General features: G+C 38.7%; 1 protein-coding gene across 1 annotated transcript in view; it reads right to left on the reverse strand.

Moving 5' to 3' along the window:
* RHOQ (ras homolog family member Q) overlaps positions 1 to 16,365 on the reverse strand; it is a 123,796-nt gene that overhangs the window by 94,520 nt on the left and 12,911 nt on the right. The window lies entirely within an intron of this gene.

A 16,365-nucleotide genomic window follows, 5' to 3' on the forward strand; every position in this document is an offset into this window, starting at 1 on the left:
GTATAAAACCACTTAGCTGCTAGGAAGGGCTGCAATGCAATGTGTTGCCTCTTACTTATAAGCCTTGTGTTTAACCCTTTTGCAACAGTTAAAGGAACTTGCCTGATAAACTCCTCCTAAAAAGGTGTCTGCTTGCACAAAGATAAGCCTACCCTGCTTCCCTTGCTGTGACCCGACAGCTTCCGGATGTACACTCATGATAGGTGATCTTGATTTCTCTACATATATTCTTATCTGGATCTTATTTTAAAGGACCAGTCAACACAGTAGATTTGCATAATAAACAAATGCAAGATAACAATACAATGCAATAGCACTTAGCCTGAACTTCAAATGAGTAGTAGATTTTTTTTCTGACAATTTTAAAAGTTATGTCATTTTCCACTCCCCCTGTACCATGTGACAGCCATCAGCCATTCACTAATGCATACACACTTATTCTTACACATGCTCAGTAGAAGCTGGTGACTCAAAAATTTTAAATATAAAAAGACTGTGCACATTTTGTTAATGGAAGTAAATTGGAAAGTTGTTAAAAATGGCATGCGCTATTTGAATAATGAAAGTTTAATTTTAATCGAGTGTCCCTTTAAACTGCTTCCATGGGTGACCTCCTCTCAATCTGCATCGCACTCTAGTTTACTTCTCTGAGCACTCTAAATACACAACCTGATAACTTTCTTTACATATCTATAGCTCTGGCATGTACTATGCTAAACTTTAACACTGTAAACTCTACAAAGAGATTTGGAAAGAATATATATGGACTCTGAAAAGAGACCACAAAATTAAAAAAACACAGGCGCTAAAACAGCTTAAAATAGGCAATAAAAACGTGATTTTTAAACCATACAGTGCAGTATATATATGCGTGCACTGTATGGTTTAAAAATCACGTTTTTAAACGTCCATATATATTCTTTCCAAATCACTTTAGCAATTGAGGTTGGGAGTTTCCTCTTTATCATCACAGGTTTAATAGTTTCCTTTTTTACGCAGTTAACCCTTTCGTTTTTTGTCAAACTCTACAAAGAGCAGAGCTGCATGCCTATCATTATAAACAAAATACAAAGGAAACAATACAAAATAATAAAAGCCAATATACAAAAAGGTACATTTATTACACCAAAAAAACTAACAAACACTAAAACCACCAATGGATTGTTAAAATAATAATGACCATATGATCAAAGACAAAGTTTTTGTAAACCAGTCTGTTGAAATACAAATAATATGGTATAGCAGGTGTAGAATCCTATTTAGGACACAGAAGTCTCGATATACTTAGAGGTATTTACAGCTTCATTGTACAGCCTTTAATCTAAGTAAACATTATTCAAGCAATATCGAGACTTTGTGTCCTAAAAAGGCTGCTTCATCTGCTATACTACATTATTTCTATTTTAACAGACCGGTTTACAAGTATTTTGTCTTTGATCATATGGTCATTATTATTTTTAAAAATTCACTGGTGGTTTTTATTGTTTGTTAGTTTTTTTGGTGTAATAAATGTACCTCTCTTTGTATTGGCTTTTATTATTTTGTATGGTTTCCTTTTTATTCTGTTTATATCTTATCAGGAAGGTTTCTTGGGAGAATTACCTCTAACATGGTGTTCCCTTTTAGCTATATTGAGAGAACTTATAAGTTATCTCACCTATCATTATACATTGATCTACACAGTAGGGTGCTGCTCATTTATCATTGTCTAAGACTTGTCTTATTACTGATAATCAGTTGATAAGTTTCAGCCTTTCCTGCGCTCTGCCCTGCAGCAGGCGCTGGAGGCGGCAGTGGTTGTTTCAGCTCACTGACTGTCAACTTTTGAAAAAGAAAAGGAGGGCAGCTGAAGAGGCAAAGGAGGTGGGAATTACTTAGGATGATGGGGCTAGGATTTTGGAGAAGGATTATTTAAAAAAAAAAAAAAAAAGGCAATACGATACACCGGACAAAATTAAACAAACAAATAAAGGGGGAATTGAGGGCCCTGTTTCCGTGGGAACTTACACATAAATGTATGTGTGATAGAGAGATATAGATACATAGATATACATACATATATATATATATAGATATATATATATATATATATATATATCTCTATCTCTATATATATACACAGATATATACATATATATCTATCTATCTATCTATCTATCTCTCACAAAAGTGAGTACACCCCTCACATTTTTGTAAATATTTTATTATATCTTTTCATGTGACAACACTGAAGAAATTACACTTTACTACAATGTAAAAGTAGTGAGTATACAGCCTGAATAACAGTGTAAATTTGCTGTCCCCTCAAAATAACTCACACAGCCATTAATGTCTAAACCGTTGGCAACAAAAGTGAGTACACCCCTAAGTGGAAATGTCCAGCACTGCCTTAACCCTCTTGGGCATGGAGTTCACCAGGGCTTCACAGGTTGCCACTGGAGTCCTCTTCCACTCCTCCATAACGACATCACGGAGCTGGTGGATGTTAGAGACCTTGCACTCCCCCACCTTCTGTTTGAGGATGCCCCACAGATGCTCAATAGGATTTAGGTCTGGAGGCATGCTTTACCAGTCCATCACCTTTACCCTCAGCTTCTTTAGCAAGGCAGTGGTCGTCTTGGTGGTGTATTTGAGGTGGTTATGTTGGAATACTGCCCTGCGGCCCAGTCTCCAAAGGGAGGGGATCATACTCTGCTTCAGTATGTCACAGTACAGGTTGGCATTCATGGTTTCCTCAATGAACTGTAGCTCCCTAGTGCCAGCAACACTCATGCAGGCCCAGACCATGACACTCCCACCACTATGCTTGTAGGCAAGACACACTTGTCTTTGTACTCCTCACCTGGTTGCCAACACACACGCTTGACACCATCTGAACCAAATAAGTTTATCTTGGTCTCATCGGACCACAGGACATATAGTTCCAGTAATCCATGTACTTAGTCTGCTTGTATTCAGCAAATTGTTTGCGGGCTTTCATTGTGCATCATCTTTAGGCTTCCTTCTGGGATGACAGCCATGCAGAACAATTCGATGCAATGTGCGGTGTATGGTCTGAGAACTGGCAGGCTGACCCCCCCCACCCTTTCAACCTCTGCAGAAATGCTGGCAGCACTCATACATCCATTTCCCAAAGACAATCTCTGGATAGGACGCTGAGCATGTGCACTCAACTTCTTTGGTTGACCATGGCGAAGCCTGTTTTGAGTGGAACCTATCCTGTGAAACCGCTGTATGGTCTTGCCCACCGTGCTGCAGATCAGTTTCAGGGTCTTGGCAATCTTGTTATAGCCAAGGCTATCTTTATGTAGAGCAACAATTCTTTTTTTTCAGATGGTCAGAGTTCTTTGCCATGAGATGCCATGTTGAACTTCCAGTGACCAGCATTAGAGAGTGTAAGAGCGATAACACCAAATTGAACACACCTGCTCCCCATTCACACCTTTGACCGTGTAACACTAACAAGTCACATGACACGGGGGAGGGCCCAATTTGGACATTTCCACTTAGGGGTGTACTCACTTTTGTTGCCAATGGTTTAGACATTAATGGCTGTGTGTTGAGTTATTTTGAGGGGACAGCAAATTTACACTGTTATAAAGGCTGTACACTCACTAATTTACATTGTAGCAAAGTGTCATTTCTTCAGATATATATATATATATATATATATATATAATACAAAGGAAAAAGCGAGGACTCAGGAACTTGAAGCGAGGTGACTTTATTTGATATACAAGGTGAGTAGCACTAACACAGGTGTGCAAGGGGTGCTAGATCTGACGCGTTTCGCCCATGCTCACATGCGCTTCATCACAACACTAAAAAAAATTCCTGAACGCATATCAATGGCACAACTATCTTTGTTTTGTAGCCAATATGCCCAGACTAAGGTCTGCAATAAACATTGCTTATTACATTAAAGACATCAACCTGTAAATTATATTTTGGACAAAAAATAAATCATGTTTCTTTTTAAAACAATTGTACCAAATCACGGGAAACAGATAGTAATAAAAATTTTTTATATATACATATACACACACACACACACACACACACAGTGTGTATACGTAAATATATACACATGCACACTAGTCCTAAAGCCCGTGCACACGGGCCATTTTTTGCAGTACAGCGGTTCCACTCCTTGCTCTCTCCCCTCTCCTTTGCTCGCTCTCTCTCCCCATCCCTCTCCTTTGCTCGCTCTCTCTCCCCATCCCTCTCCTTTGCTCGCTCTCTCTCCCCATCCCTCTCCTTTGCTCGCTCTCTCTCCCCATCCCTCTCCTTTGCTCGCTCTCTCTCCCCATCCCTCTCCTTTGCTCGCTCTCTCTCCCCATCCCTCTCCTTTGCTCGCTCTCTCTCCCCATCCCTCTCCTTTGCTCGCTCTCTCTCCCCATCCCTCTCCTTTGCTCGCTCTCTCTCCCCATCCCTCTCCTTTGCTCGCTCTCTCTCCCCATCCCTCTCCTCTGTCCCTCTCCCCAGTCTCTCTCCCCATCCCTCTCCCCAGTCTCTCTCCCCATCCCTCTCCCCATCCCTCTCCCCATCCCTCTCCCCAGTCTCTCTCCCCATCCCTCTCCCCAGTCTCTCTCCCCATCCCTCTCCTCTGTCTGCTCTCCCCATCCCTCTCCTCCGTCTCTCTCTCTCCATCCCTCTCCTCTGTCTCTCTCTCTCCATCCCTCTCCTCCGTCTCTCTCTCTCCATCCCTCTCCTCCGTCTCTCTCTCTCCATCCCTCTCCTCCGTCTCTCTCTCTCCATCCCTCTCCTCCGTCTCTCTCTCTCCATCCCTCTCCTCCGTCTCTCTCTCTCTCCATCCCTCTCCTCTGTCTCTCTCTCTCTCCATCCCTCTCCTCTGTCTCTCTCTCTCTCCATCCCTCTCCTCTGTCTCTCTCTCTCCATCCCTCTCCTCTGTCTCTCTCTCTCCATCCCTCTCCTCTGTCTCTCTCTCTCTCCATCCCTCTCCTCTGTCTCTCTCTCTCTCCATCCCTCTCCTCTGTCTCTCTCTCTCTCCATCCCTCTCCTCTGTCTCTCTCTCTCTCCATCCCTCTCCTCTGTCTCTCTCTCTCTCCATCCCTCTCCTCTGTCTCTCTCTCTCCATCCCTCTTATTTTCTCTCTCACCCTCTTTTGCTCTCTCTCCCCCCCCCTCTCTTGCTCTTTCCCATCTATTTTGTTCTCTCCCCCTCTTTCTATCTCTCTCCCCTTCTCTTTCTCTCTCCCCCCCCCCTTCTCTTTCTCTCTCCCGCGCGCGACCGTGCCAGGTCATGCCGGTCACGCCCACTTTTGCCCGCACCGGCCGTTCAGGTAGGGACTCTAGGGCCAGGTGTGTTTGTCCTTGCGCGCAGTCTCTACTGCGCATGACAGCTTCGGACAAACACACTTGGCCTTTTATATTATATAGGAGATATATATATATCTAGTGTACCAAAATACCATCAGATATATGTAGAAATATGTATTTATGAATAAATAGAACATATTCTGCTATGTACAGAACATTGGAATATGAAATATTCATATTTTCATGTTCTATTAGCGCAAATGAGAATATGCAATCCTATTTGCATGTAAGTGGGGTGTTTCTTTTCTAGATCTTCTATGGGGGGGAATATGTGAATGCGCAAGCGATATTCTAACTTCGGATTTTTGCACTCGTCGGGTTACCACTACAGCTAAAACAGTTACTTTTCAATATGAGTGCAACTGGACAAGCACAAAAATCGTACTTCTAGCAATAACGCTCAAGTGGGAGTGTTAATTTGCACTTCACTTGTAATATGGCCCAAAACTGGGACAGTTGGAAGGTATGCTAATTGGCTAAAATGAAAACTTGTAAAAAAATCACTGATATAAAGGAGGCAGTTGCAGAGGCTGAGATACAAGGTAATCACAAAGGAAAAAAGTATATTAAAAAAACAAGTGTGCTTGAAAATATATAATATTATATAGATAATCCCAATATTATATAGATAATCACATTCCCCAGTTTTGCATAACCAACACGGTTATATTAAAGGGACACTCAATCAAAATTAAACTTTCATTATTTAGATAGAGCATGCCATTTTAAAAAAACTTTCCAAAAGTTTCCAATTTACTTCCATTAACAAAATGTGCACAGTCTTTTTATATTTAAACTTTTTGAGTCACCAGTTCCTACTGAGCATGTGCAAGAATAAGTGTGTATGCATTTGTGAATGGCTGATGGCTGTCACATGGTACGTGTATGCATTTTTGATTGGCTGATGGCTGTCACAGGGTACAGGGAGAGTGGAAAAAGACATAACTTTTAAATTTAAAACAAAAATCTACTACTCATTTTGAACTTCAGACTAAATGCTATTGCATTGTCTTGTTATCTTGCATTTGTTGATTATGCAAATCTACTGTGTTGACTGGTCCTTTAATATAGTTTTTACCTCTGTGATTACCTTGTATCTAAGCCTTTGCTGACTGCCCCCTTATCTCAAATCATGGGAGCCAAGAAGGCACAGTTCCTAAAGATATAGTTCTGACTTCTAACATTTTTAATTCTTCTACAAACAAATAATTACCTGGCACTTTAAAAAGAAAAAAAATGGCGTGACTGCTAGGATTCAAATAGACAAAATTTGACTTGTAGAAAAATAAAATCATATTTTTTTTCACACGCTAGATTGTATAGGCTTCACAGCAGCCCTTACAATCTTGACGAAAAATCAAAGAAATACAGGAAATTATTTTAGTTTGAGAAAAAAATAAAAAAGTTAAGCTAAATTAGTATGAAGTAGTATAAAAACAAATAATTATTGTACATTTTAACAGCTACTGCAAAAAATATTTTGCTTGGAAGAAATGCTAAAAAAAACACATACAAAAAACCCGAGAAATCTATACGCAGTTGTTAGCCTTTTACAAAAGGAGTTCTACTTAAATGTATTAATTTCTGGACATTCTAATCTCACCAGATGTAGATCACTGAGCAGCTGTCAGAAAAATGGTTTCTAGGGTTGTGCAAAATGTAAGATTTTTTTTACATCCCTAATAGTTTCATACAATTTTAAAAGTACTACCAAGATTTAGATACAAATGTAAAATGTTCCCAATGATTTATACATTTATTCATTATTATTATTCATTTGTAGAGCTCCAACAGATTCTGCAGTGCAACAGTGCAATCATAAACAAAGAGCATTTTCCTTTTCTGTTTTTATGTTCTTTTAAAGTTATATTAAGAGGCTATTGGGAAATAAAAAATAAACCACTAATATACAGCACTCCTCTGTCAACACATTGTACTTTAATCCCTTTTAAATTAACATTAGATTTCTTCTCCTGTGATCTAAATGTCATTAAGGAACAATATTCTTTCTCCCTGTGTTTTCAGGTATAGGTTGCAACGCCTTAGATAGATATTTATGCTAAATGAGTACTTCCAGTATTTATTTCCTTAAAAAAAAAAAAAAAAAAAAAAAAAAAAAGTGTCAATGCTATTCTTCAGCCAACAAAGTTAATACAACTGATTTCTGAGGGAAAGAAATAGCTACAGAGCTCAGCATCTCTCACAGAAGCTAACAAAAGTGTCATTCAGTCACTGTGAAATGACACTGTTGTTTTGACAGTGTGACCTCCTTGCTGTCTTTGTTTTTCTTGAAAGGACCATCAATGGTTACTTGTTTAGTCATACATGGTAAAACAGAGAGCTCAAGCTTTGTGTTTCATTGCATTGAAGAACTAACAGTATTCTTCTATTTAATTACCCATGGCAATACAATTCATGTTTATCAGAATTGTTGACCCATAGAATGAAAACTAGCTTTTGAAAAATTCTCTTAAAAAAGGGACAGTCTAGTCAAAAATAAACGTTCATGATTCAGATAGGGTATGTAATTTTAAACAACTTTCCAATTTACTATTAACACCAATTTGGCTTTGTTCTCTTGGTATTGTTAGTTAAAAGCTAATACTGGGTAGGGTCATATGCCAATTGCTAAGCCCTTGAAGGCTGCCTCATATGAATGCATTTTGACTTTTTTTCACAACTAGAGGGGGTTCGTTCATGTGTGCCATATAGATAACTGTGCTCACACCTGTGGAGTTACCTAGGTGTTGGCTAAAATGCAAGTCTGTCAAAAGAACTAAAATAAGGGGCAGTCTGTAGAGGCTTAGATACAAGATAATCATAGAGGTTAAAAGTGTATTCATATAACGGGGTTGGTTGTGCAAAACTGGGGAATGGGTAATAAAGGGATTATCTTTTTGAACCATTTCATGATTGCTTGATCACTGTAGTAGCTTATTTATAGATGTCCCTAACTTTTAAACCATTTATTTTGTGTGCAGAACTTTTGCAATGTAGTGCTTAATTGCTGATCTATATGCAGAAGCATCAAATATGAGCTAAATGCCCATTCATGTTTCATAGAGATTTGGTCATGCATTCTAATTCAACAATCTAGTCAGAATTAAACTTTCACGATTCAGATAGGTAATGTCAGTTTAAACAACTTTTCAAATTTACTTATCAGTAAAGTGCCATAAAACATGTTGAGATCTGTGCATATCCTAAAAGGGCTAATTAATAAAAATACTTTGCATAAAAAAATTGTTTAAAAATTGCTGGGAAGAATTTTAAATTTTTTCAAAAATAAGCAAAAAATACTTACATAGCCATGCGATCTGGAGTAGTCTAATCCACCACCACCCCATCAATGTTTAGCTTCAGAAACACAGGCATTGTATTTTACAGTTGCTTATTTGCTTCTAGGCATGCTCCAGCAGATAATGAGTGTTTAGGTCTGCATTCTACCAAAGCCATGATAGATGTAGATACAACCATAGAAGGAAAATGTGTGTGTGTGTGGGGGGGGGGGGGGGGGGAGTTAGAGCTGTACATTTTGGAAACTTAAAAGAAAGTATAAATTTGCAGGTAAAGTAATTAAAGTACATATTATATTTTGTCTCTATCGCAACTTGTTTTATGTCCCTTTAAATTTGATCTCTTGGTATTATTAGTTAAAAGCTAAACCTAGGTAGGCTCATAAGCTAATTTCTAAGCCCTTGAATGTCTCCTCTTATCTGAATGTATTTGACAGCTTTCCACAGCTAGAGGGTGTTAGTTCATGTGTATCATATATATAACATTGTGCTCATGTCTGTTGAGTTACTTATGAGAGGTCACATATTGGCTAAAATGCAAGTCTGTCAAAAGAAATTAAATAAGGGGGCAGTCTGCAAATGGATTTGATACAAGGTAATCACAGAGGTAAAAAAAATATATTAATATAAACCATGTTGGATATGCAAAACTGGGGAATGGGTAATAAAAAAGGTATTATCTATCTTTTTAAACAATAAAAAAAAATCTGGAGTAGACAGTCCAGAAACTGTTAATTATATAGGTTCCTTTATTTTCTCCTTTTTGATTTAACCCCTTAAGGACCACAGCACTTTTCCATTTCTTTCATGTAATTAGCAAGAGTCCATGAGCTAGTGACGTATGGGATATACATTCCTACCAGGAGGGGCAAAGTTTCCCAAACCTCAAAATGCCTATAAATACACCCCTCACCACACCCACAATTCAGTTTTACAAACTTTGCCTCCGATGGAGGTGGTGAAGTAAGTTTGTGCTAGATTCTACGTTGATATGCGCTCCGCAGCAAGTTGGAGCCCGGTTTTCCTCTCAGCGTGCAGTGAATGTCAGAGGGATGTGAGGAGAGTATTGCGCCTATTTGAATGCAGTGATCTCCTTCTAAGGGGTCTATTTCATAGGTTCTCTGTTATCGGTCGTAGAGATTCATCTCTTACCTCCCTTTTCAGATCGACGATATACTCTTATATATACCATTACCTCTGCTGATTCTCGTTTCAGTACTGGTTTGGCTTTCTACAACATGTAGATGAGTGTCCTGGGGTAAGTAAATCTTATTTTCTGTGACACTCCAAGCTATGGTTGGGCACTTTGTTTATAAAGTTCTAAATATATGTATTCAAACATTTATTTGCCTTGACTCAGAATGTTCAACTTTCCTTATTTTCAGACAGTCAGTTTCATATTTGGGATAATGCATTTTGATTTGACCATTTTTTCTTACCTTAAAATTTGACTTTTTCCCTGTGGGCTGTTAGGCTCGCGGGGGCTGAAAATGCTTCATTTTATTGCGTCATTCTTGGCGCGGACTTTTTTGGCGCAAAAATTCTATTTCCGTTTCCGGCGTCATACGTGTCGCCGGAAGTTGCGTCATTCTTTGACGTTATTTCGCGCCAAAAATGTCGGCGTTCCGGATGTGGCGTCATTTTTGGCGCCAAAAAGCATTTAGGCGCCAAATAATGTGGGCGTCTTATTTGGCGCGAAAAAATATGGGCGTCACTTTTGTCTCCACATTATTTAAGTCTCATTTTTTATTGCTTCTGGTTGCTAGAAGCTTGTTCTTTCGCATTCTTTCCCATTCCTGAAACTGTCATTTAAGGAATTTGATCAATTTTGCTTTATATGTTGTTTTTTCTCTTACATATTGCAAGATGTCTCACGTTGCATCTGAGCCAGAAGATACTACAGGAAAATCGCTGTCAAGTGCTGAATCTACCAAAGCTAAGTGTATCTGCTGTAAACTTTTGGTAGCTATTTCTCCAGCTGTTGTTTGTATTGATTGTCATGACAAACTTGTTAAAGCAGATAATATTTCCTTTAGTAAAGTACCATTGCCTGTTGCAGTTCCCTCAACATCTAAGGTGCAGAATGTTCCTGATAATATAAGAGATTTTGTTTCTGAATCCATAAAGAAGGCTATGTCTGTTATTTCTCCTTCTAGTAAACGTAAAAAATCTTTTAAAACTTCTCTCCCTACAGATGAATTTTTAAATGAACATCATCATTCTGATTCTGATGACTCCTCTGGTTCAGAGGATTCTGTCTCTGAGGTTGATGCTGATAAATCTTCATATTTATTTAAAATGGAATTTATTCGTTCTTTACTTAAAGAAGTTCTAATTGCTTTAGAAATAGAGGATTCTGGTCCTCTTGATACTAATTCTAAACGTTTAGATAAGGTATTTAAAGCTCCTGTGGTTATTCCAGAAGTTTTTCCTGTTCCTAATGCTATTTCTGCAGTAATTTCCAAAGAATGGGATAATTTGGGTAATTCATTTACTCCTTCTAAACGTTTTAAGCAATTATATCCTGTGCCGTCTGACAGATTAGAATTTTGGGACAAGATCCCTAAAGTTGATGGGGCTATTTCTACCCTTGCTAAACGTACTACTATTCCTACGTCAGATGGTACTTCGTTTAAGGATCCTCTAGATAGGAAAATTGAGTCCTTTCTAAGAAAAGCTTATCTGTGTTCAGGTAATCTTCTTAGACCTGCTATATCTTTGGCTGATGTTGCTGCAGCTTCAACTTTTTGGTTGGAAACTTTAGCGCAACAAGTAACACATCGTGATTCTCATGATATTATTATTCTTCTTCAGCATGCTAATAATTTTATCTGTGATGCCATTTTTGATATTATCAGAGTTGATGTCAGGTTTATGTCTCTAGCTATTTTAGCTAGAAGAGCTTTATGGCTTAAAACTTGGAATGCTGATATGGCTTCTAAATCAACTTTACTTTCCATTTCTTTCCAGGGTAACAAATTATTTGGTTCTCAGTTGGATTCCATTATTTCAACTGTTACTGGTGGGAAAGGAACTTTTTTACCACAGGATAAAAAATCTAAAGGTAAAAACAGGGCTAATAATCGTTTTCGTTCCTTTCGTTTCAACAAAGAACAAAAGCCTGATCCTTCATCCTCAGGAGCAGTTTCAGTTTGGAGACCATCTCCAGTCTGGAATAAATCCAAGCCAGCTAGAAAGGCAAAGCCTGCTTCTAAGTCCACATGAAGGTGCGGCCCTCATTCCAGCTCAGCTGGTAGGGGGCAGGTTACGTTTTTTCAAGGAAATTTGGATCAATTCTGTTCACAATCTTTGGATTCAGAGCATTGTTTCAGAAGGGTACAGAATTGGTTTCAAGTTGAGACCTCCTGCAAAGAGATTTTTTCTTTCCCGTGTCCCAGTAAATCCAGTAAAAGCTCAAGCATTTCTGAAATGTGTTTCAGATCTAGAGTTGACTGGAGTAATTATGCCAGTTCCAGAACAGGGGATGGGGTTTTATTCAAATCTCTTCATTGTACCAAAGAAGGAGAATTCTTTCAGACCAGTTCTGGATCTAAAAATATTGAATCGTTATGTAAGGATACCAACGTTCAAGATGGTAACTGTAAGGACTATCTTACCTTTTGTTCAGCAAGGGAATTATATGTCCACGATAGATTTACAGGATGCATATCTGCATATTCTGATTCATCCAGATCATTATCAGTTCCTGAGATTCTCGTTTCTGGACAAGCATTACCAATTTGTGGCTCTGCCGTTTGGCCTAGCTACAGCTCCAAGAATTTTTACAAAGGTTCTCGGTGCCCTGCTGTCTGTAATCAGAGAACAGGGTATTGTGGTATTTCCTTATTTGGACGATATCTTGGTACTTGCTCAGTCTTTACATTTAGCAGAATCTCATACGAATCGACTTGTGTTGTTTCTTCAAGATCATGGTTGGAGGATCAATTTACCAAAAAGTTCTTTGATTCCTCAGACAAGGGTAACCTTTCTGGGTTTCCAGATGGATTCAGTGTCCATGACTCTGTCTTTAACAGACAAGAGACGTCTAAAGTTGATTACAGCTTGTCGAAACCTTCAGTCACAATCATTCCCTTCGGTAGCCTTATGCATGGAAATTCTAGGTCTTATGACTGCTGCATCGGACGCGATCCCCTTTGCTCGTTTTCACATGCGACCTCTTCAGCTCTGTATGCTGAAGCAATGGTGCAAGGATTACACGAAGATATCTCAATTAATATCTTTAAAACCGATTGTTCGACACTCTCTAACATGGTGGACAGATCACCATCGTTTAATTCAGGGGGCTTCTTTTGTGCTTCCGACCTGGACTGTAATTTCAACAGATGCAAGTCTCACAGGTTGGGGAGCTGTGTGGGGATCTCTGACGGCACAAGGAGTTTGGGAATCTCAGGAGGTGAGATTACCGATCAATATTTTGGAACTCCGTGCAATTTTCAGAGCTCTTCAGTTTTGGCCTCTTCTGAAGAGAGAATCGTTCATTTGTTTTCAGACAGACAATGTCACAACTGTGGCATACATCAATCATCAAGGAGGGACTCACAGTCCTCTGGCTATGAAAGAAGTATCTCGAATCTTGGTTTGGGCGGAATCCAGCTCCTGTCTAATCTCTGCGGTTCATATCCCAGGTGTAGACAATTGGGAAGCGGATTATCTCAGTCGCCAAACGTTGCATCCGGGCGAATGGTCTCTTCACCCAGAGGTATTTCTTCAGATTGTTCAAATGTGGGAACTTCCAGAAATAGATCTGATGGCGTCCCATCTAAACAAGAAACTTCCCAGGTATCTGTCCAGATCCCGGGATCCTCAGGCGGAGGCAGTGGATGCATTATCACTTCCTTGGAAGTATCATCCTGCCTATATCTTTCCGCCTCTAGTTCTTCTTCCAAGAGTAATCTCCAAGATTCTGAAGGAATGCTCGTTTGTTCTGCTGGTAGCTCCGGCATGGCCTCACAGGTTTTGGTATGCGGATCTTGTCCGGATGGCCTCTTGCCAACCGTGGACTCTTCCGTTAAGACCAGACCTTCTGTCACAAGGCCCTTTTTTCCATCAGGATCTGAAATCCTTAAATTTAAAGGTATGGAGATTGAACGCTTGATTCTTGGTCAAAGAGGTTTCTCTGACTCCGTGATTAATACTATGTTACAGGCTCGTAAATCTGTATCTCGAGAGATATATTATAGAGTCTGGAAGACTTATATTTCTTGGTGTCTTTCTCATCATTTTTCTTGGCATTCTTTTAGAATACCGAGAATTTTACAGTTTCTTCAGGATGGTTTAGATAAGGGTTTGTCCGCAAGTTCTTTGAAAGGACAAATCTCTGCTCTTTCTGTTCTTTTTCACAGAAAGATTGCTATTCTTCCTGATATTCATTGTTTTGTACAAGCTTTGGTTCGTATAAAACCTGTCATTAAGTCAATTTCTCCTCCTTGGAGTTTGAATTTGGTTCTGGGAGCTCTTCAAGCTCCTCCGTTTGAACCTATGCATTCATTGGACATTAAATTACTTTCTTGGAAAGTTTTGTTCCTTTTGGCCATCTCTTCTGCTAGAAGAGTTTCTGAATTATCTGCTCTTTCTTGTGAGTCTCCTTTTCTGATTTTTCATCAGGATAAGGCGGTGTTGCGAACTTCTTTTGAATTTTTACCTAAAGTTGTGAATTCCAACAACATTAGTAGAGAAATTGTGGTTCCTTCATTATGTCCTAATCCTAAGAATTCTAAGGAGAAATCGTTGCATTCTTTGGATGTTGTTAGAGCTTTGAAATATTATGTTGAAGCTACGAAATCTTTCCGTAAGACTTCTAGTCTATTTGTTATCTTTTCCGGTTCTAGGAAAGGCCAGAAAGCTTCTGCCATTTCTTTGGCATCTTGGTTGAAATCTTTAATTCATCTTGCCTATGTTGAGTCGGGTAAAATTCCGCCTCAGAGAATTACAGCTCATTCTACTAGGTCAGTATCTACTTCCTGGGCGTTTAGGAATGAAGCTTCGGTTGACCAGATCTGCAAAGCAGCAACTTGGTCCTCTTTGCATACTTTTACTAAATTCTACCATTTTGATGTATTTTCTTCTTCTGAAGCAGTTTTTGGTAGAAAAGTACTTCAGGCAGCGGTTTCAGTTTGAATCTTCTGCTTATGTTTTTCGTTAAACTTTATTTTGGGTGTGGATTATTTTCAGCAGGAATTGGCTGTCTTTATTTTATCCCTCCCTCTCTAGTGACTCTTGTGTGGAAAGATCCACATCTTGGGTAGTCATTATCCCATACGTCACTAGCTCATGGACTCTTGCTAATTACATGAAAGAAAACATAATTTATGTAAGAACTTACCTGATAAATTCATTTCTTTCATATTAGCAAGAGTCCATGAGGCCCGCCCTTTTTTTGTGGTGGTTATGATTTTGTATGAAGCACAATTATTCCAATTCCTTATTTTATATGCTTTCGCACTTTTTTATCACCCCACTTCTTGGCTATTCGTTAAACTGAATTGTGGGTGTGGTGAGGGGTGTATTTATAGGCATTTTGAGGTTTGGGAAACTTTGCCCCTCCTGGTAGGAATGTATATCCCATACGTCACTAGCTCATGGACTCTTGCTAATATGAAAGAAATGAATTTATCAGGTAAGTTCTTACATAAATTATGTTTTTCTGTCCGTTTGGGACCAAGGCTATTTTTACATTTCTGCAGCGTTTGTGTTTAGCTGTAATTTTCCTCTTACTCATTTACTGTACCCACACATATTATATACCGTTTTTCTCGCCACTAAATGGACTTTCTAAAGATACCATTATTTTCATCATATCTTATAATTTACTATAAAAAAATGATAAAATATGAGGGAAAAAAACACACTTTTTCTAACTTTGACCCCCAAAATCTGTTACACATCTACAACCACCAAAAAACACCCATGCTAAATAGTTTCTAAATTTTGTCCTGAGTTTAGAAATACCCAATGTTTACATGTGCTTTGCTTTTTTTGCAAGTTATAGGGCCATAAATACAAGTAGCACTTTGCTATTTCCAAACCACTTTTTTTCAAAATTAGCGCTAGTTACATTGGGACACTGATATCTTTCAGGAATCCCTGAATATCCCTTGACATGCATATATTTTTTTTAGAAGACATCCCAAAGTATTGATCTAGGCCCATTTTGGTATATTTCATGCCACCATTTCACTACCAAATGCGATAAAATAAAAAAAATTGTTCACTTTTTCACAAACTTTAGGTTTCTCACTGAAATTATTTACAAACAACTTGTGCAATTATGGCACAAATGGTTGTAAATGCTTCTCTGGGATCCCCTTTGTTCAGAAATTCCAGACATATATGGCTTTGGCATTGCTTTTTGGTATTTAGAAGGCCGCAAAATGCCACTGCGCACCACACATGTATTATGCCCAGCATTGAAGGGGTTAATTAGGAAGCTTGTAGGGAGCTTTTAGGGTTAATTTTAGCTTTAGTATAATGTAGTAGACAACCCAAAGTATTGATCTAGGCCCATTTTGGTATATTTCATGCCACCATTTCACCGCCAAATGCTAACAAATAAAAATAAAGCGTTACATTTTTCACAATTTTAGGTTTCTCACTGAAATTATTTACAAACAGCTTGTGCAATTATGGCATAAATGGTTGTAAAAGCTTCTCTGGGATCCCCTTTGTTCAGAAATAGCAGACATATATGGCTTTGGCTTTGCTTTTTGGTA

Source organism: Bombina bombina, chromosome 4 (genome assembly GCF_027579735.1).
Source record: "Bombina bombina isolate aBomBom1 chromosome 4, aBomBom1.pri, whole genome shotgun sequence".
Lineage (NCBI taxonomy): Eukaryota > Metazoa > Chordata > Amphibia > Anura > Bombinatoridae > Bombina > Bombina bombina.